The 21,973-nt window shown below is 44.4% G+C and overlaps 1 protein-coding gene across 4 annotated transcripts in view; it reads right to left on the bottom strand.

Moving 5' to 3' along the window:
- rerea (arginine-glutamic acid dipeptide (RE) repeats a) overlaps positions 1-21,973 on the bottom strand; it is a 137,729-nt gene that overhangs the window by 100,033 nt on the left and 15,723 nt on the right. Inside the window, exon 1 of one of the 4 annotated variants that reach the window (XM_051949113.1) lies at positions 9,315-9,333. The exons of 1 other annotated variant lie outside the window; for it this stretch is intronic. The gene's annotated coding sequence lies outside the window, so the exon portion shown is untranslated. Of the gene's footprint in view, positions 1-1,508; positions 2,195-9,314; positions 9,334-21,973 lie in introns of those variants that run through there. 2 more of the 4 variants (XM_022204788.2, XM_022204786.2) reach the window with 2 other exon arrangements.

The raw sequence follows: 21,973 nt of genomic DNA, 5'->3' as shown, positions 1-21,973 counted from the left end.
TCCTCAAGTGTTCAAACAAGGCTGGAATTATACTCCAACAATCCTCCATTGTCTGTGGGGTTTGTGCCGCACATCGGCCGACGCCGTGTCGTCCCACTCAAGTGGATTAATCACATCTGAATCATTAAGCTAGAGGTCACTTCTTAGCTAGCAAGAGGACGCGCACGCACACACACATGAAAAAAACGGCACAGGAAGCTGGGCACGGTGGAGATTAGCTCCTCACAATTAGCGATGCAACATCTAAGTCCACGTAATTGAAAAATCCAGCAGCAGGGGCAGGATTTCAGGAAGGGGTTTGTTTTTATGTGGCACAGATTGAAGGCGATCACCACTTCCCCTCCCTCGATTTCAATCTTTTTTTTTTTTTTCCTTTTTCCCAGGGCTGAATCTTTCTTTGTGCTTATGTGATCGCGTCACCCCAGTGGACTCTCATCATGACTTACTATGACCAATTTGGAGTGGTTTAAGTAAACAGCACCCTCCCCTCCCCTCACCCTCCGCTCCTCTCTTCTAACTGGAAAACACTAGATAAGCTGCCTTTCAGACAAATAACTGTAGTCTGCTTTCAAATCCTAAGCTGCCGCCTCCTAAACACACACACATCCCACCAGCCAGGCCAACCCCCCCCCCTCTTTTTGCTCTTTTCAACAACAGGCACAGATCCCCCCCCCCCACCACCACCACCACCACCACCACCACAACCACCCCACAGTGAGAGCTGCATGTGCTTAGGCCAGAGTTCATAGCCTCTGGGGTGCTAAAGGAGGCTGGGGGGGTGGGGGGGGTGGGGTCAAGTTAATTTGGTGGTTCTTCAACAGTTTGGTACCCACATACAACTCTCTATCCACCCAACACGAACGCACACACACACACACACACACACACACACACACACACACACGACTACTTTCCATTATTACAATACAATAATCAATTTACGACATGAGGCACAGCTGCAAATCCAACAAACAATCCTTTATGCGCAGGGGGAAATCCCACCAGTCAAATTTATGTGCCAGAGTCATCATCATCCATTTAAACTTTTTCTTCTCTCTCTCTTTCCTCAAAGTTGATTGATTGCTTCAATGCACAGGGGAGTTTTTTTTTCTAAAACATGTTTCCTGGGCAGCAGAGGATGCAAAAATAAAAAGCTCTCCTTTTGTTTACGTCATTATTGTCACTTTAAAAACCATTAGCCCAGTTACAGGCGGGTTTTGCTTGAAGGGGGTCTCTGCTACAGTCCAGTCAGAGCCAAGTTTTTGCAACAATGCAGCCAACTTTCAGCTCCCCAGAGCACTCAGAAACATTTGACTCCAGGTCACACACGCTTCCTCCTCCGGGTATAAACAAAATTAGAACACTTCAGGCTCCAAAACTCCACCAGTGCCACCCGGCTTCAGTCACCACTACAGCTTGACAATTAAATTCCATTTTCGTTACCACCATCTCCCCCAACCACAACTATCCTGCAATCTTTCTTTTTTTTTTTGCATTCAACTACTCACCCGCCAGTCTGGTGATTCTTGGGAGTCCCACAGACTGCTGCAAACAAGTTGAAAAACGCGATCCTTTGCCCGAGATGACCCACCGAACTTTAAAAATAAAAGCCAGCTGGAGCAAATCCAAAGAACCAGGACCAATTTTTTTAAATATCCCCCCTACTGATGTAAGAAAAAAAAGAAAAGAAAAAAAAGAAAAACGCTGCCCGCACGGAGGGGCTCTCTCCCTCTCTCTCTCTGAGGCGAGCACTTGCTTCAACAAAAGACGGTTTCACTTTACTGATAGACTGTCCGAAATAAGCGATCAGAGGCACTGCGACCTTAACTCGTCCCCCACCCCTCGAAAACCGCTCCGGTCCTCCTTGTCCTCGGCCGTGTTGCTGTCGATGATAGTGTCCACATGAAAAGTAACACGGCGCTTGTTTCGAGGGGTAGGAAACCAGTGAGTTCGCCGTTAACAGGCTCCGCTTCCTTTTTCCACACACACACACGCGCACACACACTCTCTCTCGCATATACACCACACACACTCTCTCTCTCCCCCCTCTCTTCTTCTTCTTCTCTCTCTCTTTCCTATGCACACACACACTCCACGCTCTCCCTATCGCTCCCTCAGTCTCTGTAAACCCCCTCCTCCTCCTCCTCCTCTTCAGCTGTTCAACAGACGCATCCACATGGCTGACCTAGTCTTTCTTTATCCAGACACTAGTGAAGGAGAATTACGCCGACCACACTCAAAAAAAAAAAAAACGCGAGAAAAAAAATCCAGAGCGAGACAAAAACATGGACTGGATTCAAAAAAATAATCGTCAGGGACAAAAGGGTGGGTTGGGGGACGCCAATGGAGAGAGAGGGAGAACGAGAGGGAGAGGGGAGGATGGGGTGAGGGGGAGAGAGGCTGTTGATTGATGGAAACGCTGCGTTTCAGGACGCACGGCAGCCAAAGTGGCCGATTCATGATTACGCGCAAGGGAATGTGAGAGAAATCCAGACAATGAACGCCCCTACTACTACTACGAGTAAATAATGTCTTTTTTCTTCTTCTCTCTGCGCAGCGCCACACACAAAAAAAGCACAATTATTAAATTCCCAGCTTAAATATATAAATAACTAAATGAAATGACGTTTTTACGCACGCGTTACGCACGGATTTATATCAAGAAATGTTTGTATTTATATGCATTTCCTGGAGAAGGAAAAAAATACACATACACACACACACACACACACACACACACACACAAGAGGGAGGCGGACTGAATGCGGCTCAGGCTTGTGGAGTTCATTTGCATTTTTGGATAATGAATTAATTAGTCACCCCACCCATTAAAAAGGCAGAAACAAGCAGGGATGATAATGGGACTAGTCCATTAGCCATATTCAGGGAGGCACATTTCTAATGGTGAGCCGGCATGTCACATCAAATATGAGTTGTGTTTCACGATAGAAATGTTTACTCTTTATCCTAAAACGAGACAAATGAAAAACACAAACAATCCCCGCACATGTAAGAGGAGCGGGAAAGCAGAGACTGCATTAAGTTATAAATTAATAGGATCATTTCCATTCCACTGGGCAAGTAGCTTGACACATTTTCATTGTCTTAAACATGATATTGGATCACTGTCAAAATCCAATTAACTAAAGCAAATAGTCTGTGCATCGGGCTCTTTTTGCACTAAAGCCAAACACGGCCTAGTAAAGGAGAGACGGGCAGTAAGGATCAATAGAAATTGAGTTGAGGGTGGTGTGCAGGGGGCCCTTCATTGTGCTACAAACCACGTTGGTCGTCTTCGTTTCAATAGTGGTGGAGGAGAGGCGGAGTGGTAGTGGTGGGGGGCTCTGCTGTGCTACAAAGTGCTGGTAAAACCTTTTCTTTTCCTCCAGCTCCTGAGACAACTGTCCTGAGAAGTCGTACTCCCCCACTCCACGTAGTAACCCAACACCACGGCAGCCACAGCTCCTCCCTTATCACAGTGCGTATACATTTCACAAAGTCCGTGTTTATGATATTTACACTCACACGCTGTCTGCCTTCTGTCCTGAGCTACACAAACACTCAAAGCATCCAAGATTGATAAGAAGGCGGAAATGCACGTCTCTCTCGGGTTTTAATGCGCAATCAGAAGACATTTTTCTTTTTTTTTTGCCACGTGTTCCAAGCAGAAACGAGCCAAACGCCACCGTTGTCAGCACAGCGCGAGGCTTAAGTTGGCCTAAGACAGCAGTGAAGGGTGAGTTCAGTGAATCCACTCTGAAGGCAGTGCAAAAGCAAAGCTGGATTGGCTGGCGGGGCAGGCTCCCCTCCCTGGCAGATGAGATCCCATTATCAGGCAGACGAGAACTCCACCTCCAGGATTTCACAGCTCCTCTGTTTATCACATGGCTCTGTCAAGTTGGGCACCATTAACCGATAATGAAAGGAGACAACCGGTGCAGTTACAAGCAAAGCACTCCACATTCTACAGGCCTAAGCATGTATCTGGGAAGCTGACTGTGTCTATTCAATTCTGTTCAGCATTCAAACAACCCATCACAATACCTTTTCCCTGAGCACCCCTTTCTACAGCTATAGTGCCTTCGATCCAGACGGAACAAAAACTGGTTACTTGGTCTCTGTTTCTGAATTCAGAGGAATAGACATCTAACAGAGCTACACACTGCTTCAGCAAAAAAATAAAATAAAATGACACTTTCATCCTAAAGATTGCTGAAGGAGACGAGAGAAGAAAAAGCCTCACGATAAAGCAAACACACACTACCATTTTGAAATATTTTTCCTTCATCTACATCAAACATAATTAGTACAAGTGTTACCAAACAAAAAGACTGCAAGACTGCCACTGAATCAAAGACCGACATGCCCCTCGCCCACCCCCCTCCCTGGTCTGACTACTCCATTTATGGTTTATAGGATTCTGTAGCCACTTACGCTCATTAAAAATGAATACTTAACAAAAGCTGTGGCTGACACAAACTGTTTGCTTTAGCCTGATTTCTCCACGCTGGAGAAAAACAAGCCACTCAGAGGCAGCAAACAGAGAGCGAGCGTGAGCGAGAGAGAAAGAGAAAAAGTGCTCAGCAATACAAATAAGTCAGCCAGTAGCTGAAACAACAGAAAAAAGTGACATGGATGACTGAGCCAAGCCTGTGAGAGACTTGGCAAGCCTCGGAGGCCTTGGCCTCTTAAGCACTCATATCTAGTAACTTCATTTAATACATTCACCAGGGATGAGCAGACAAGTTGAAGGAAAAAAGGGAATGAGAGAAGAAAACAGACTTGTAAACCAAGAGGAGGGTTAGGTTGTGGCAGTGGTGGGGGTGTACTTCAGAAGCTCGACTTTAACACATGACTAAATCTCCACAGTGTAACAAGCTAACTTCCCTGCTGCCAAAACATAATAAAAGGAGGGAAAACGGGTGTGCTAGATTGAACTTTAAGACTATTTTACCATTCTTAGGCAGGTATTATCTAAAGGAGGCTTTCTTCTCGTATTAGAAATTGGAACAGTGCTTTTCCAGATGGAGCTTTAAAGCAGCAACTGTCTTTGCCACACGCACTATATCCATAAAGAACAAAGGCTCTGTGTGACTGCTGCTTGAAGTTACTGTTCCTCATACTGAGGGCGAGTGCTGATAGTCCCTCCCCTTTCTCTGCTGGCAGGGAAGCAGGCAAAAAAAAAAAAAAAGCTGACTTCAAATCATTCATTGCCCCTTTTAGCCTTCATGGATTCTTAAGAGAGCACTTTACAAGTTGGGGGAATCCAAAGGGAAAATAGGGTCTTACACGACTAATTAAAACACAGACTTCGCCTGGAGGGGTTTGAGAGAAGAGGAAGCAATAAAACAATCCTCTTCAATCTCCTAACAAAGTAACTCAAGGAAATTACTCAACTAAATATGGTTAACTGCATGCTTGTGGATATCAAGATTTGAGGTTTTCAAAGGCAGTCGCTTTGGCTTAGAGGAATTGTGTTTGACAGAGTAAAAATTTCCTCAACTGAAAAAGAGGAGAAGAAAAAAAAAAAGGCTATTTAAACAGTGGAGGTTACAGTTTTCTCTTTGCAAGCAAATAGCCTTATCAAGGTGACAGGAGACTAACTGAAAATCACGATGTCCTTTGGAGACAATCCAAACAGACAGCTAGTAATTAAGCTGCTACCTAGCGAGCCTTTATTTGCCATCATTAACACAGTTGTAAAAATGCGAGGGAAGCCAAGGAGTGGTATTTCACTTTAGGCAATCAGTGCAAGGTCTAGCCTCACATAGCTATCTTGTTTACATAGCTATTCACAGTCACATTTGGCAGCCTCGCAACACTCTGAAAACCAAGACACTTGTAGGCTACATATGTCTAATCTCTCTGCCAAGCTACACAAGCTACTCAAGAGAGTGAAACTTGCTCGCAGCAGCCATTTAGTAAAAGTATTGCATGTTTAAAAAATGAATGTAAGTAAACCTCACTCCAGATGGAGGTAGCAGCCACCTGGCAGATGAAATTGATCAAATGTTAGCGGGAGAAAACAGAGCACTTTCTCTTTATAAAACACCACAAGAACTGAGCGTTTGTTTGCAGACTCTGATGTGTGTCTATATATAAGAGAGCAAAACACAAATGCTTTTAATAGAGGGTCACGCTATGTCTGAATTCACACAGGGACCTTACAATTTCCATGAGATCACAGCTTCCTGAGATGAAGTAAGAAGCCAAAGCAAAAGTAAACCAGGGTGTGAAATGCTTATAAAAGCTGGAGAAAAAAAAAAATCAACCAAGTCTGCATGGCTATGAACTCACACACATAAACAGAGAGGGAACACGGTCGCAAACAAATGCACACGTGTAATACCTCAGATGCTATTTCGCTAAGCCCCTGATTTTCCACAGACATTCTTCAAGCTCTCACATGGACTGTCTGTGTCTGTCCGATTCTCCGGGCAAAACAGGGCCTCATTCATCTGAATAAAAGAGCAGTTCAGCCTGCCGTGGCTGCACCGAGAACAGGCTCCGAGGAACGAGACTGTATTTCCAAGAGGGCCGCAGAGAGAGAAAGAGAGAGGCTGTGGTGCAAAAGAGGAAGTTTACATTTCAGGCAAATCCTTTTGTGAACAACGACACGGCAAGATAAACAAACAGCACATGTGTCTGGTGCTTAGCTCCGGGTTCAGCCAGGGAAATCCACATCCAGCAGGGAGCAAAACTGTGATTAAAAGTGATCAGCAGCTATGAAAGCAAACAAGATCGGCGGTAGTGAAAGCAAGAGGCAGAGTGGCAGTTGAGGGAGGGTGTGTGTGTGTGTGTGTGTGTGTGTGTGTGTGTGTGTGTGTGTGTGTGTGTGTGTGTGTGTGTGTGTGTGTGTGTGTGTGTGTGTGTGATTATTGTCTACGAACTAATGTGCTCAGATAGCCAGTGACTGCTCCATTTCACACAGGGCACATGGCCGTCTCACCTCCATACACTGCCACCCTGTGGACGACGGGCGGAGGTGCAGCTTCGTGAGCAGACAGGAGGTGGGGGGTGGGGGAACCGAGGCTCATAATGTGTAAAACAAAAAAAAAATTAACTCCACACACTATAATCCGTGGCATGTGTGAGCTCAATATGGTGCAATGGCACACAGCGCTGTGTCTTTTTTCCCTCCCCTCCAGCACCAACGCTTATTCAGAAATCAATTATTCTCCTCTGGTCACACTCGGCTACTCTCAGTGTGTAAGCTAATGATTCAGCCTTCTAGTTTACAGATAGATAGCGATAACTAGAATAAGAACATCTATTATAGGTCAGAGGGACAAGATTCTCAAGTCACTCCGGCTAATTTTTTCACATCTTGGACTTTTTCCCTCCTCGTATTTCTCTTCCTTTCATTTAGCGTGAATAACAGCAGATAGAAGCAATCTCAAAGACAAACTTACGGTCAGCGTGTCAGCGCTTGGCTCGGTGAGAAAAGGATGTGTTATTCAAAGAGACAGCACACAGTCAGGGTGTTGAGGTTGTGTTATGAGATTAGACTGTTTTTGCGCGAGCGAATGGTTAAAATCAGCCTGTGTGCAGTCGGAGCAGACAGTTTGGAGATCAGTGCTGAGGTCAAGAGGAGTCACTTAGCTGTGCTTTGGCCTTCCAACCCCTACAGCGTTCAGAATCAACTGTTCCACTGTGGGAGTAGATAAAAAGCTTGGCAGCAGTCTCGCATCGAGAGACGGCTACATTTACAAATGCATGCAGGCTTTATTTATGGCGTTTTAAAGGTACAAAATGGAAATTAATGGGAATAGGTAGGAAGCTCTCTCATTAGCTAGAATATATATTAGGTTAGCCTCGCTAGTGCAGAACCCCAAAGGCATTAAATCGTTTTTTTTTCTTAGCAAACAAAGCTGTAAGCAATCCAGACTAAAAACCATACTTCTCTGAGTCACTACTAAACCGTGAAGGTCAATTTAGATCCCCTCCTCCACCGACTGCTGTCATTACAATTTAAATGCAAGTTAATGAGATTTACAGCTGATGCCGTCCAGCAATGAGACATGAAGAAAATCTGTCCTTTTGATGTCTCTGTTGAGGAAATAACGCGCTGAAATGTGAGAATAATGCGCTGTGTGTCACTTATGCTTACATGGCAATTGTTTGGACTTATGAATCAACTGGGCATGGCAGTATGTTTCTTATTACGCCGTTGTGGACACACAGAGAATTACCACTCAGAAGTAGTGAACTGGAAATTCAGCAAATTGCTTGTTTGGATGCGCATATTTTGCATAATGCACACAGCATATAACATATTAAAAAAATACGTGTGTGGTGGGAAGTGAGAGCGCCTGAAAGAGAAAGCAGCCCAGTAGGGGGGGAGGGAAAGGGGGGTAATGGAGTGATGCTGTTGATATTCGATACGGAAAAGAGCGGAAACCTAACATGCAGAAACTGTCTTTATAATACGAACAGTGGGGAATAGACAGAGGAGCCTGGGCTGCAGCATTAGCTCCTCAAGTCAGCTCAAGGAAGAGCGATGGGTGGAGGGAAAGATAGATGGGTCGAGCGAGGGAAGGGAAGAGGGAGTGCAAGCTGTAGCTCTCTCTGTTCCTGCACACATCAGCAGCAGGAGGGCAGGGATGCGCGGAGGCCACAGCAAGCCAATTACCAAACTCATTAAGTAACCTGCTAGCCGGCTTTGAACTGCAGCCCCCTCCATATCGTGACTGGATTCTCCTCCACTGTTGTGGACGTTCAGATAGGTGCTGCTGTCATTCTTGAAAGTCTTTTTAAAGAAAAAAATAGCTGGAGAGAGGGGACCCAGAATGGCGAGACAGTAATCCCATTTTTCTTTACATGCATACATTGGAATTAAAATGAAGAGAATCACAAATGAAAAAGAATGGTAGATTGGCAGCTCGAAAGGTGTAACATTGCCAAAAGGCAGCTTTGAACAAAGGAGAAAGATCTGCATATACAGCAGGTAATACTGAGGAAAAAAAGGCAAATAATGAATCCAGACACAAACACAAGAATGGATTAGCTTGAGCTAGCGACTGAGGGATGAATCAGCGCTGACAGGCTTGAGCTGTTCTCTCCAGAGGCACTGAGAGTAGCAGGAAAGATGGCTGCGATAAGGGAGGACAGCGCAACGAGGGGTGAGGATGATGATGGAGAAGTATCAGGCTGAGAGCACAAAGGCCAGGGAGAGAACATGATCAAGGTCCACTGGGTGGGGCAGGAGCAGAAAATAATTTGTGGGGAAGGAGAGGGAGTTAGGGCAGAGGGGGGGAAGAAAAAAAACGCTGCATTAGTCAGCGCTCCAGTGTCACGAAGCATTGTTGACTAACCTTGACTGCATTCACCTCCTAGCTCACTGCCATACTGCCTCTCAACAAGTATTGACACAACGACAGTCTGCGAGACAAAAACTGAAGGGAAAAAACACAGACACACAGAGAGGACAGAGGAAAAAACATGAATGATGTGGAAATGGAACAAACGAGGTGATAACAGATTGACAGCAGAGGTGTGTGTCTGGGTGAAGATGGCTGCCACGTTTGGCATTGTGTTGGGCTTAGGGTGAATGCAAAAACAAAACAAAAAAAATGACAACAGCGTTCACAGTGCAGTTAACATTTATTTTCTATGAGGAGATGGTGAGCATTTATTCCAAACCAGTATTCATTTCCCTCTTCTCAATAAACCTCTCTGGATACACACAGATCTAGGCACTTATACCTGCAACACACACTTTAAAACACACACAGAGAGACACACACACACACTCCCCCACCCCTGAACCTCCCCCATTATCCCATGAGCCCTCTCTTCTCTGCCTCGCTCTACAAGAGCTTGGAAATAAAAACATCACAGCTCTGCCTCGCAGCACCTGTTCAATAACATTGACATTTCACATTCAGCATCCGCACACTGAGAGATTCCCTGCATTTACTCTCTTTAACACGCAGAAACACAAAACACACATACACGCACAATCGGATACATGTCAATGTAAGCATTTTAATGCAGCAAAGACCGGGGATTTGTATGTGTGTGCGCACTTCTGTCCTGCATGTGTGCCTGCAGTCATGCATGGAATTAATCTGATTTGTGCACATCTTGATTTTACCAAATACGTTTTTACAACAACTCACTCATTTGGTAACTGTTCATTGTAGTGAATTATCATTGGTAAGTCTATTAAGTAGCCCTGTGTACAAAAAATTATATTCCTCTATAATTTGTCCTGCATAGCTAGAACTAAAATGGTCTGGCTAGGAGGCAAAAAACTGCTCAGACTCATTTGTATTTCTTTAAACCAATCTCAGGCATCTTGGGGGATGTTAAGCCAAGGCTGCAGCAATGGTGCACTGTCATTAATTGGCTAATTCACCAAATTAAACGAGCAGCGCTACCTGTTTGCACAGTCAAAATCTTTTGCAAGCCAAGATATTTTAAGCGTGTCGGCTGCTGCTTAGAAATCTTTACTGTTGCTAAATGTAGAAAAGATACTGAAGTCTACATGGAACGAGTCAGACTACTAACGAACTCAACAGCATTTTAAATCATGTTTTCTTCCAGATTAGGATTGTGACGTGTCAAACACACTTCTAATGAGCAAATCTTTGCCATTTATTTTATCGTGTTTACAATTGTTGCACCTTTTAAGTCAATCAATCATACATTAAATGTGGTCGGACTCGTCACCGCAGCAACCCAGAAAATGGAGAAGCTTCAAACATGTTGTAAAAGGGTCATATTTCAAAGCTTGATCTTATTTTATCTACCTTACCCAAACCAAGATATTTTCTTCAACCTAATTGTTGCCGAACAGCAGGTTAAAATTACATTAAAGCCAATTTTGGTCAAAGTCTTGTCCTCAGTATATTCCACTACCACCTCATCAGCCTTCTAACACAGTAATTGTGTCTTTTAGACAGTGGAAATCTCTTTCATCACCATACCTTACTAGGAGATTATTCCTTTCTTTCAAATCATAACTGAGAATGTGTTTAGTTGTTTAGGAACGTAATTGTTGCTAGACAGGGTTGATTTATGCGTCTCAGCAGTCGTAGTCACTTTCCTGGTTGCTAAAAGGAATGCAATGAGTGATGAAGACAATCTAGAAAAAAATGTCATTGTGGATTAGAATAATATATAAACACATAATCTCTGTATACGTTTTAGGTTCGCCTGTGTTCCAAAGTAGGCTGTGTCTGGTCTCTCAAGCAATTCTTCATGTGCAACAAAAGCAGCATCTCTTGATATTTACCAGATCTCCAAAATGATTCTGTTTGTTATTGTTCCTTCCCTGCAACTGATGCAATGCGCATACCAAACTCAGCCTGCGCAAACAGAAATGGTCTGTTCGGTTTTAAATTTGAAAATAACACCTGGTGTGCAGTGAATAAAATCAAAGGGTTTCTGTCCAGGCAATCTAAGCAGCGTTCAGCAGCAAAGCAAGCAGGGCATACTGACACTCGGAGGCAAAAAGTAACACAAACACACCCAACAATCACCCAGATAAGCATGTAATATTTAGATTCAGTCCAAAACCTAACTAGGCAAAGCAGATTTTAGGGTCAAAGATGCTTGCTTTAAATATTTTAGCATGATTTTCTTTTGGCTGTAACATGACACACCGGTGCATTCTGACAATAGTCGCCACCTGAGGACGAGATGAAAGGTGCTGAGGGCCACCTATTGCCAGGGCTCAGTGGTGTCACCAGGTGCAGCCTAACCTGGGTGGCTGAGCAGAGACATCTGTTTGACAGCATTAGAGCCATCAGAGCCCTGCCATAACCACAGATTAAATGGCAGTAAATCTGAGGATTAGATCCATGTATGAATAGCCCACATCGATTTTGCAATCTCTTCAGTAACTCTGGGATTTCCACAATGACAATGTGACCATCAAGCGCCCAAACACACACACACACACACACACACACACACACACACACACACACACACACACACACACAGGGGCTCATCCATTTCCCCGTTTTTAAAACCCTCTAAAATCAGTCTGTGACTAACCCATCTCCATTTTTAATCTGCTCATATCCCAGCCTAGAGGCGGTATTCAAATAGCACAAGGCATGCAACATAATTCCGTTAACAAACTGCCCGTCCATCCAAATCTCTCCCACTAGTCACAACAGAGCAACTAAAACAAGCTCAAGAGGCCTAGAAACGTCCACTCCTATACTCCAGCATGTGTGCTCATGTGAGAGTGAGATCACTTCTGCGCTCCGTGAGTTGAGGGTTATTACTTGTGAGCACCATGGGGTGACGTGGACGATGACAAAGACAAACTGGCCTTCCCTTCTCTGGCTGCCTCGTCTCGGCCTTAAAAGCTGAATATGCATGCGCTGAAAATTCGCTCGGCCCCAGTGCGACCTTTTTAACACGACAATCCCAAAATCCCGCGCTGAAACCCCAATCCCCTCTGACCACCGTGGCCTTTCGGAAGCTGGCCGACATCAAAGAGCCGCGCTTCGCTTTCATGACTTTAGTCGGCCTCTCGGTCTGTCAGTGTCTCTGGCTTGTCCGCCGCATGCTCGTCACAAAAGCCACTATTTTAACACCGGGCTCACGCGAACCACTTCCAACACCTCCACAGCCCAATGTGAAGAAACCAAAGCTAGCCTGGGCTGCTTCTTCACTATTTCCACGCTCACAGAGGTGGGTGTCAAGTGTGTTAGGATGTGAGCAAAAGGGGCTTTAAAGGAGGAGGACAATGTGTTGCTGCAGAACAAAAACAAAAAAGTAGTCCAGGCTGAATAATGGCCCCTAAAGCTCTGCAGGGAAAAGGCAGAAACATGGATCACTAGGCAAAATTTTCATCTCAAGTCAGCCTGGCAACCATATCTGGCAACCAGCGGCAACCTGACACCCTCATCCAAAATGGCTGCCCTGGTCATCGAAAGCGATTACCTGGTGATTATTGAGCGTTGGGAGATAGCTCCATTAATCTCTGCAGGTGTGTAGCCAAGTGGAACATACTCTTCACTACGTTAAAAAAAGACATGAGAGAGAGAGAGACAGAGAGAGAGGGAGAGAGAGAGAGAGAGAGAGAGAGAGAGAGAGGGAGAGAGAGGGAGAAACTCAGTGTGACAGGAGAGCTGCTCCAATTAGGTAAGCACATTGAGCCGTCAGGCCGGCACATTCATCAACACACAGAACGCCAGTCAGCAGCACCAGAAGGCTCACCCGCCTCTCGACCACGCTAACCGCCACTGTGGTGCGGCGGAGGGGAGGGGAGAGTGACAGGGAGGCATTTGCAAAGCAGATTTGGACCATTCTCCCCCAGCATTTGGCAGTGCAAATGTTTCTGTGCATGGTTTGGGTGGGTTTTTCTTCCTTCTTACTAGCGTTTCCCCCCGCCCTAATAGATCGGCCACGGGCTGCTAATGATATCATTATCATAGATGCACTGTAATTATCTCGACCCACCGTGTGCCAAGATCAATGGACGGCAAAAAAAAAAAATCTAGATCAATTGATTAGTCTGCCGCTGTTTAGCTGCTAAAACATATTTTGCGCGCAGTCGATGTGTTGTTGGATGGGCTGCGAATGAATTGGGTCCCTGCCTGCTTTCAGAGTGCAGCATCCAGCCGTGGGGGTTAGGCAAGTGGATACGTGCCACAGAAGAAGTGAACTGAGTTGGCAGGGCCGAGGAGCTTCTTCCGCTCATCATTATGTCAACCACTGGCACCACCATGATACACAAAGCTCCAAATGAGGGCTAAAATTACTGTTTAACGTCCCTCCCAACGTCAAAACAGTTTCATGTTCGAAAATGTTCCTGTTGTCCCTTTGTCATCGCCCGCCATCGTGTCAGACTGGTTTTAGTTTGCAAACATCATCACCAGCAATGAGGCTGCAAGTATTAACTGCGGGAAACACGCTGTAGCTTAGAAAACGTTAAATGTGTGATTAACCCTCCTGTTGTCCTCATTTACGGGCACCAAAAAATGCTTCCTCGTCTGAAAAGAAGCCAAAAATTCAGCAAAAAACTTCCCCAAATTTCTGAAAATTTGCAAAACCTTCAGGAAGAAAATTCCAATAATTCCTTCAAAGTTTCCCTTAAAAGTTTTATTTAAAAAAAAAATCCCCCAAATTTGGCAAGAAAATCCTTGTAAATATTTTTCAAAAAAATGCGTAAAAATCTTTCAAAAAATCCTAAAAATATCTAAAGCGATTCCATATATATCAGTAAAATTTCCAATATTTTCTTTAAGAACAGTCACAAAAAAAATCAAGCAAAATCCAATGAAATTTCGACAATTTTGGTTGATTTTTGGTGAATGTTCTTAAGAAACATTTTTAACATTTCTTTTTTTCCCCACCAAAAAAATGCTCAAAAATTTCCCAAAAATGTTGAAAATGTGGACATCATCCACATTTCCAAACTTTAAAACGGGTCAGTATTGACCTGCAGGATGACACGAGGGTTAAAACATTTCAGGACAAAACATCCGACTGTCCCAGTACCATCAGGGTGGGGACACTCCATGACGTTTAGCCTTTTCTTCAGCAGCATGGTGGGTAAACGGAGGTGGTTTTTCAATAATTTGTGATCAGTAAAAATGTATGCCAGTATTTCAAAGTGTGGGTATGTATTGATTAGAATTACCATAAAAAAGCAACAAATGGAGCCCCGTTTTGAAACTAAAATAAGCCACACAAACAACTAAGTGGAGTTTCATGTTTATTTAAGAGCTACTGCATTTTCATTCAGAATTATTTTTGATATTTTTAAGCAAAAAGGGGAAAGGGTGGCAGGTTTTAGTTTATCAATCATGATGATTTTTAGGTTTCCTTATCAGCTAGCATGACTGAACTGTATTTTACCACAATGTGTTGAAAATTTATGAACTTAAACTGATTAAAGAAAAATATGGCTTTGATACAGATGCTAATTAAACTCATATGAAGTAAAATACCAAAATAGCAGCAGACAGTAATAAAAACCAACACAACAAAAAAGAGACTACAGACCCAAATTAGCAGATAGTTGAGTTAATCACTCTTTTAATGAAAAAAAAACCATCTTCTAAGAGTGCTATTTACTGTAGGGCTATTGGACTGCATCATATTTTAGGACTTTATCAGGTCCGCCTCCTGAGCAGCGTTCATGCGTAAATCATAAGCCCTCTTGCCTTTTTCCTGCTGCTGACTTGGTCTCAATCATGACTGTAATTTGAGAGCAGCCTGATTGTGTTAGGAGGCAGCTGATTGCACTGATGAGCAGAGAGCTGCTGAAGAGCAGAAAGTGGGCCATCTACGCTGAACAAATAATGATAATAATATGACACCAATAACGACGAGGAATGATACGATCCTGCCAAACAGGCTGCATCATTTTTTAAAAGGATCGCCTCGTCCACCTGCCCGCCGAACGAAAGAAACAATCCGGCATGAATTCATCTCTACCCCAACCTTGAGTTAAAGGCCTTGCCAGCAGCGATACTTTTGCGGCGCAGCGACACCATGTAAATCACATTTTAGCGAGCCCAATATCTACAGGGTTAACTCCATCCTTGGGTTTTCCTATCATCATCCTTTAGGCAGCATGATGCAACCTATTCCAGTATACAAAAGGCTAATGCAGGTAAATCACACCTAGTGGACTTGAATGCTTGACACTAAGCTTCCCGGCATACTGGCCAGCTCGAGTGGGCGAGAAATGAACCTTGTTATGTGTCCTGACACTGGGCCCTGCTCCCCGGCAAATAAAAACATGCCTCTCACTTACTGGCTGCCTGCGCTCACAGCCCCATACATCAGCATTATAAAGGAGCTCGGCAGCCTCAAGGTCAGCTCAATTTCCTCCTGCCGTTATGAAGTATCAGAATCACAGCGAGAGGGGGCACCCACACACATGTAAAGCAATGATTTAGGGAGTGAGGGAGGGGAGGGGATTGGAGGATAGAGGAGGGGAGGGAGAGAAAGAGAGAGGAAAAAAAAGAGAGAGGGGGGGATTTGGAGTGTGAAGGAGAGGCGGCGTATAATACAATAGGGAACTGTGACAAATCACCAGGAGAGAAGCAGCCTCTTCTACAGTAAGGATGTGCGAGTGTGGACATTTGTGAGGAAATGTAGAGAGTATTAAGCCTACTTGCTCATTCCGCACAGCAAGAATACAGTAGTCGGTAGTATAAGTAATGGGATTGAACGGTTTCTCTTTAACAAGCTGTTCAAGCGCCCAAGTGTAGTCTGTGAAACTACAAAGCAATTAGACCTACTGAATTATTGTTTCAGAAAATGCGAAGACGATGTTTACCATTGACTGTAATTAAATTGTAAGCTGTTACATGGGAATAACAGCAACCTAATGCAAACCTAATGCCTTTTTTCCTTTTGAGATCTGCGCCCATTCATCACATGCCCAAGCAATTTGATAAATTACACAGAAGCATGAAAGCTGATCATGTGCGTAGCAGAGTGTGGTTTGCGCGAGTGTGTGTGTGTGTGTGTGCGCGAGTGTTTGCCTGTGCCTGAGTCGGCAGTCATCCTTGGCTGCTTCACTGGCTGAGGTTTGACATCTTCAGCTAAGAGCCTGGGGAAATAACAGCAAATTCACTTAATGGCACCACCTCATCTATTCCTCATACAGAGAGAGGAGGGAGAGGAGAGGGAGAGTTCCTTGAGGTGTTACAAAATGGCTGTGTGCTCTCGGCTGTGCTGCCGTCTCTCCCAGCCGTGGGGGTGCAGGTGTGTGGGTAAACACAGAGTGCATTGAGATCCATCACGGGCCTCGGTCGGCCCCCAGCTGTAATTTGCAGTCAACTCTGACCCGTTTGCAAAAAGCCAGCCAGAGCTTTCCGCGGTGACACTGCAATCTGGTTTGATATGTGTGCATGTGCGTGATGATCTGTACGTGCAAAGACAAACACATACAGATCTAGCTGGCGACGCGAATGGCTGCAGGTATGTGCATGCTTGTCGGTGCAGGTGTAAGCAAGCATGTATGTGTGAGTGTGTGTGTGTGTGTGTGTTTGTCTGTGTCTGCAGGGAGTGTTAGAGAGCCAGAGGTATAATGGCCCCACTCCATCTTTGTGTGAGGTATTGCAGAACAATCCAAAGCAGAGCACAGCAGCTGGGAGGGAGCTGGGGCTGACTTGCAGTTGGATAACATCTCAGGGTAACAGCAGGTATGCTATCAGTGCAGCCTGAATCCCCTTAGGGCTATTTTCAGAGCCTCTGACCCCAGCACGACTGGCTGGATGACGTCTCTGTGCCAGCAACACAGGAAGAGCAAGACCCAAAAACCACGCCGCTGCTTCCTCTCTGCTGCACAACATTTCATTCCAGCAGCCAGGAACAGTTCTGCTATTGTTCAGAGGGTTCACTAAAAAAGACTCCATGTCTATATTTACAAGGACACCAGGATTTTTTAAGAACTCAACCAACAGAGACGATTCTCTGAATAATACATTTTCCAATAGAGCGGTTAGAAGAATCATAATTATACTGAAGCATGTATTTTAGTCGCCTTATTCGAGAGCATTTTAGATTTACCTTAATGGAATGATGAGTCACAATTGAAGCTGACAGTATGCGGCAGCAATCAAACAGCCTCGTCCGTCTGACTCAGCTCTCAAGCAAGACGAATAGTACAAATTGCGGTGTTATTACAGAATGTGTGTTAACGCAGTAACACAGCAGCGACATGACAGAAAGATATGGCATGAGGCTGAACGCTGGAAAGAAACTGACGCTGCAGCATAACGTGGAGGAGGGCTCTAAACATATTAATTGGGCTGCGCTGTGTGGCATATAAACGGGAAATGGTGAGCCGTATAAACAGCAGTGTACACTTTTTCAGATTGTCGCAGTCTGTGTAAATGGAACTGATTACACAACCACGTCTGGGGCTGCAGTTCACAATTATCTTCATTATCGATCCGAGTGCACTTTGTTTTCTTGATCAGGTGGAACTGTGGAAAAAAAGCCCTTTAAGGTGACATATTCAAAATGTATTTTTTTCCTGATCTATGTTAAAATATCCTAAGATACTTAGTTCACATTTTCACTCACTGTTTATGTATGAGACAATTATAATACTTCAAATGCCAGAAAAAGTAGTTGAATTTCTTTGATTATTTACATTTATTTAAAATGCAATCAACGTTTTTGCCCACAGCGGTTACACAAACTGTAAAAACTAAATAACAGAGGGCTTTGCATAAAAGACATATTTTACTAATGCATTACACAGCCTGCAGTTCAACCGAAAAGCCACAGATTTTTAGTTTTTTGACGTTTGGACACAGTCGAGTCACTCACAGCCCTTCAAAAGTGCAGGATGACAGAATCTTTAGTGGTATTACTAGCAATGGGACGCAATTAAAAAGATTTATCTAATTAATTAGAGGCGTTGTTATGAATTAATCACGATTAATTGCATTTTACCAAATAGGAACATTTGACGAAATAAGCCAGGTTTTTCAACTCAAATAAATTTTGCTTGATGAGTGAATTGATGAATTTAAACAACAAAAATGTTTGTTTAGTTTATTTTTTCTGCTTTTTTCATTTGTCTACTACATTCACAGATTCCTGCAAACTCAAAGTCCAATCGCAGCGATTATATTGAACATTTTAAGCCTTTTTGTGAGGTCAAATAGTTTCAGTGTCTTGATAAGTGGCCTATTATGGGCTGGCTACACCGTTTACCCAGTGACCCACTACAGTGCGTCCTGTGCACCTTCTTCACTGCTGGAAAACAGACTTTAGGTTCATTAACACCACCTACTGGGCTGGAGTGTGCATCAGTGCTACTGCTGTGCCAGAAATCAGGGAACTGAGAAAGGTGCCATGAAATGCGTACATTTTTTTGTGATTAATTAATTGTAATTAACGGTTAAAGTCCCAGCCCTAGTTATTACAGAATCTTTTTAGTGCAAACAGTATAATTTTGGAAATTTTATTTTAACAACACATGTAGAATAAAGTGATTCTGATGAAAAATCACAATTATATGCTTGGTTTTGGTTATTTTTCTTGGCGGAACTGAAAGTCACACCTGATCATTTCAAGCACCATCGAAAAATGGATAATTTTATGATTGATTCTAGCTTTGGTAAATGGTGTCGCTGTCACAGATAACATGCTTTTCAAAGCCACAGACAGGGTTTGGGGTTCAGAGGGTCCAAATTCAAAAAGAAAAATGGTGAAAAGTCTTACATTTCAGAAGCTGCACACAACAGATGGTTTGCATTTTTGCATAGAATTGACCTTAATGTCAGAAACGGCTGCTGGTAGTTTGTCCATCGACTGGCTCAGCTCTAATCTCATCCATCAAGCTGAACCAAGAGGATAGGCCATCATCTTTAACATGACCAGTGACAGCAAGACAAAAAAGAAAAAGAACATTTCCCACCTTGTAACGTCAAAACTGTGTCTCCTGAACAAGATGGCACATGCTACCAACAGTCAAGAGTGTAAAAATCTATTAGTGATCTACCATTGAAGCCCCACTGTGCTCTTTACATACATTTCTAGCAGTAGCGCCTGTTAATAGACCGGCTGATAACAGGTGGATAATACGCATCAGTGAGAGCCTCGGTGCTGGAGCGGGAAGATGGATGCCTCCTGTGTGCTTTCCTCTCATATAAAGCTCTCTCCTCTCCCATCTTAGTGAATGGCTTCCCACTACTCGGCTCCCCATGGTTAGCTTGTCAGCCCTCTCTCCATCTCTTTTCTCTGCACCTGCATCTGACACTGTGAGTGTTCTGTCACCCACCTCTCCTCGTCCCCCTGGAGAAAACGTTCAGCCCCGCCCAGCTAGCTCCCAGCAGCCCCTGGGGTCCGGGACAATTAAAAACGAGGCAGGAGCTCAGTGGAGCTGTCATGCCGGGGCTCAGATGGGACCTCGCCTGTGTGGCTGCAGACGCAGGAGGGAGTTGGGTACGCGAGCCCAAAGAAAATAATACACTGTGTCTGTTGCACTTGAGATCAACATTCACTCTAGTGCAAGGTGATGGCAGCACATCAACACCCTGAAAGCAATGCAGTCTGGCTGGAGCGATATATTTGGCCTTACAGTATTCAGACATTGCCTGACTGCGCGCACACACACACACACAAATCCACAGCTATATTCCAGTGTCAGCCAATTACAGGCCTGCCCTGACTGCCCTTGACTACACTCCCTAACCTCCCTCCACAATCCATGTCAAACCTCCTCTGCACTGATTTTCTCGCTCCTCTTTACTTTTTCTTCTTTTACTCAGAGTCTCTGTCTTTAGGGCCTGAAATATTTAGTAGGCCCATCTAAATACACCTTCAGGCACCGAGTCTGAGCCGTCTCCCTCGCCAGGTAAGAGGGATCGAGACGGCAGACAGTGGAGGAAGGGCTGGTGTAATATCTCATCAACATTATTAAATAATTTCTCCCCTCGGCAGTCCCTGGGTGGTCTTGGGCTGCGTTATTTCTCAGTCAGGGTTCGGTGGCCTCCGTTCCTGGGGTTGAGTCTGGCCGCTCTTCTAGCCTCGCACTGTACTAAGCAGGTGTCAGGGGAGTTTCCCCTCAATTAAGCAGAGGTAAAGTAATGCCTCTCACCGTGGCGGCGCCATGAATACATTAGTCTTACTGTCACCACAGGCTACAGCATCGAGATGCATGAAGAAGACAGACAGCTGCTGGAGCGGGTTAAGCAAACTAACAGAAGGATCGGAATGCATTAAACTAAGGCTCTGATGCGAGGCACAAAAAAATGGCCTACAGGTTCTGATCTGAAAGCCGTATTTCATGTAGACGAATACACCCGCATAATCTGTTGTAACGTATACCCGAACAGTAAACTGACTAATATCATTTTGTTTTAGTGTTACTGGGAGTTAGGCTAATGAGTTTGAATTAGCTGTCGGAGTAGATGACACTGGAGGACACCGAATCCTTGTTGTGTTAATTAAAGCTCAATGAAATGATGCCGATGAAAAATTAGCATGACCCGCAGCCTCAGTGAGGGATGCTGCCAGGAAAATGGATCTCTGAGTTCTTTTCAAGGCCAGGCTCGCAGAGAAGCTACTTTCAGAAACAGAAACTGAAGTCGAAATCAATCGTATTAAGCAATTATCTGATTAAGTTAAAGTGGCAAACATCTGAGGAATCAGCTACACCCACGACGAGAACAAAGAGCCTCTTATTGTGTTTTGATAAATATATAAGATGATTGGAATATTTATGTGCTTACTGCTCTGTGCTGCACTCTTGCTGCTTGCAAATTTGAAAACCAAAACAGTTAAACCAACAATCACATCAATCCACACGGTCTCAGTCAATAAATAAAACTGCTTTCTTGACACTTTCAGCCAGCACACAACAGTCACCTTACTATTTTACTCCATCTGTAAAGCCAAGTGAAAAGGGGGTTTATAAAAATATGTCAACAGGAGCAATAATGCCTTCCTTTGTCAGTCTTTATGTGAGTATTACAGTGTGCTGGACGGGCGTGTTGAAAAGGGCTGATTGATGGCTTCACTGTAGACTGTCTGTCCACCTCTCTCCCTGATGAGACATGTCAATGTAAAGACACATGAATGCAGCAGCCTGTCCTCCATTTTCTCCTCCTCTTCCCTTGTCAGAGGCAGGGAGAATGACGCAGTAAATACAGATGCTGTGTGCACCGTAATTCTGGGGCCCTGCTGCCTTTTATCTGCCATGACAGCTTCTGCTGCTGTTGAAATCAAACACCCGGGCGCGAAGAAAAAGCTAGTATTCCCTTTAATATACTGCCAGGCTGAGCAGAGTGAGAGTAGAAAAGGAGGCACTCAGCTCTGCTCTGCACTGGCCAGGCTTGGCTAAGCAGCAGCTGAGGGGAGAGGCGAAATAGAAATGGGGAGAGCGCTCCTTCAGGCATTAGTCGGTATTATGCTGCTCACGCAGGCTAAGGCATCCAGCATCATTGCACTTACCAAGAGCCGTCTGAGCCAATCGGTCAGTGGGGAGTGTTGGGTACTCGGCAGAGATATGCACACTGAGATGAAGACT

This window comes from Acanthochromis polyacanthus, chromosome 6 (genome assembly GCF_021347895.1).
Source record: "Acanthochromis polyacanthus isolate Apoly-LR-REF ecotype Palm Island chromosome 6, KAUST_Apoly_ChrSc, whole genome shotgun sequence".
NCBI lineage: Eukaryota > Metazoa > Chordata > Actinopteri > Pomacentridae > Acanthochromis > Acanthochromis polyacanthus.
Note: the sequence above shows the minus strand (reverse complement) of the source record. Positions and strands in the feature narration are given on the sequence as shown.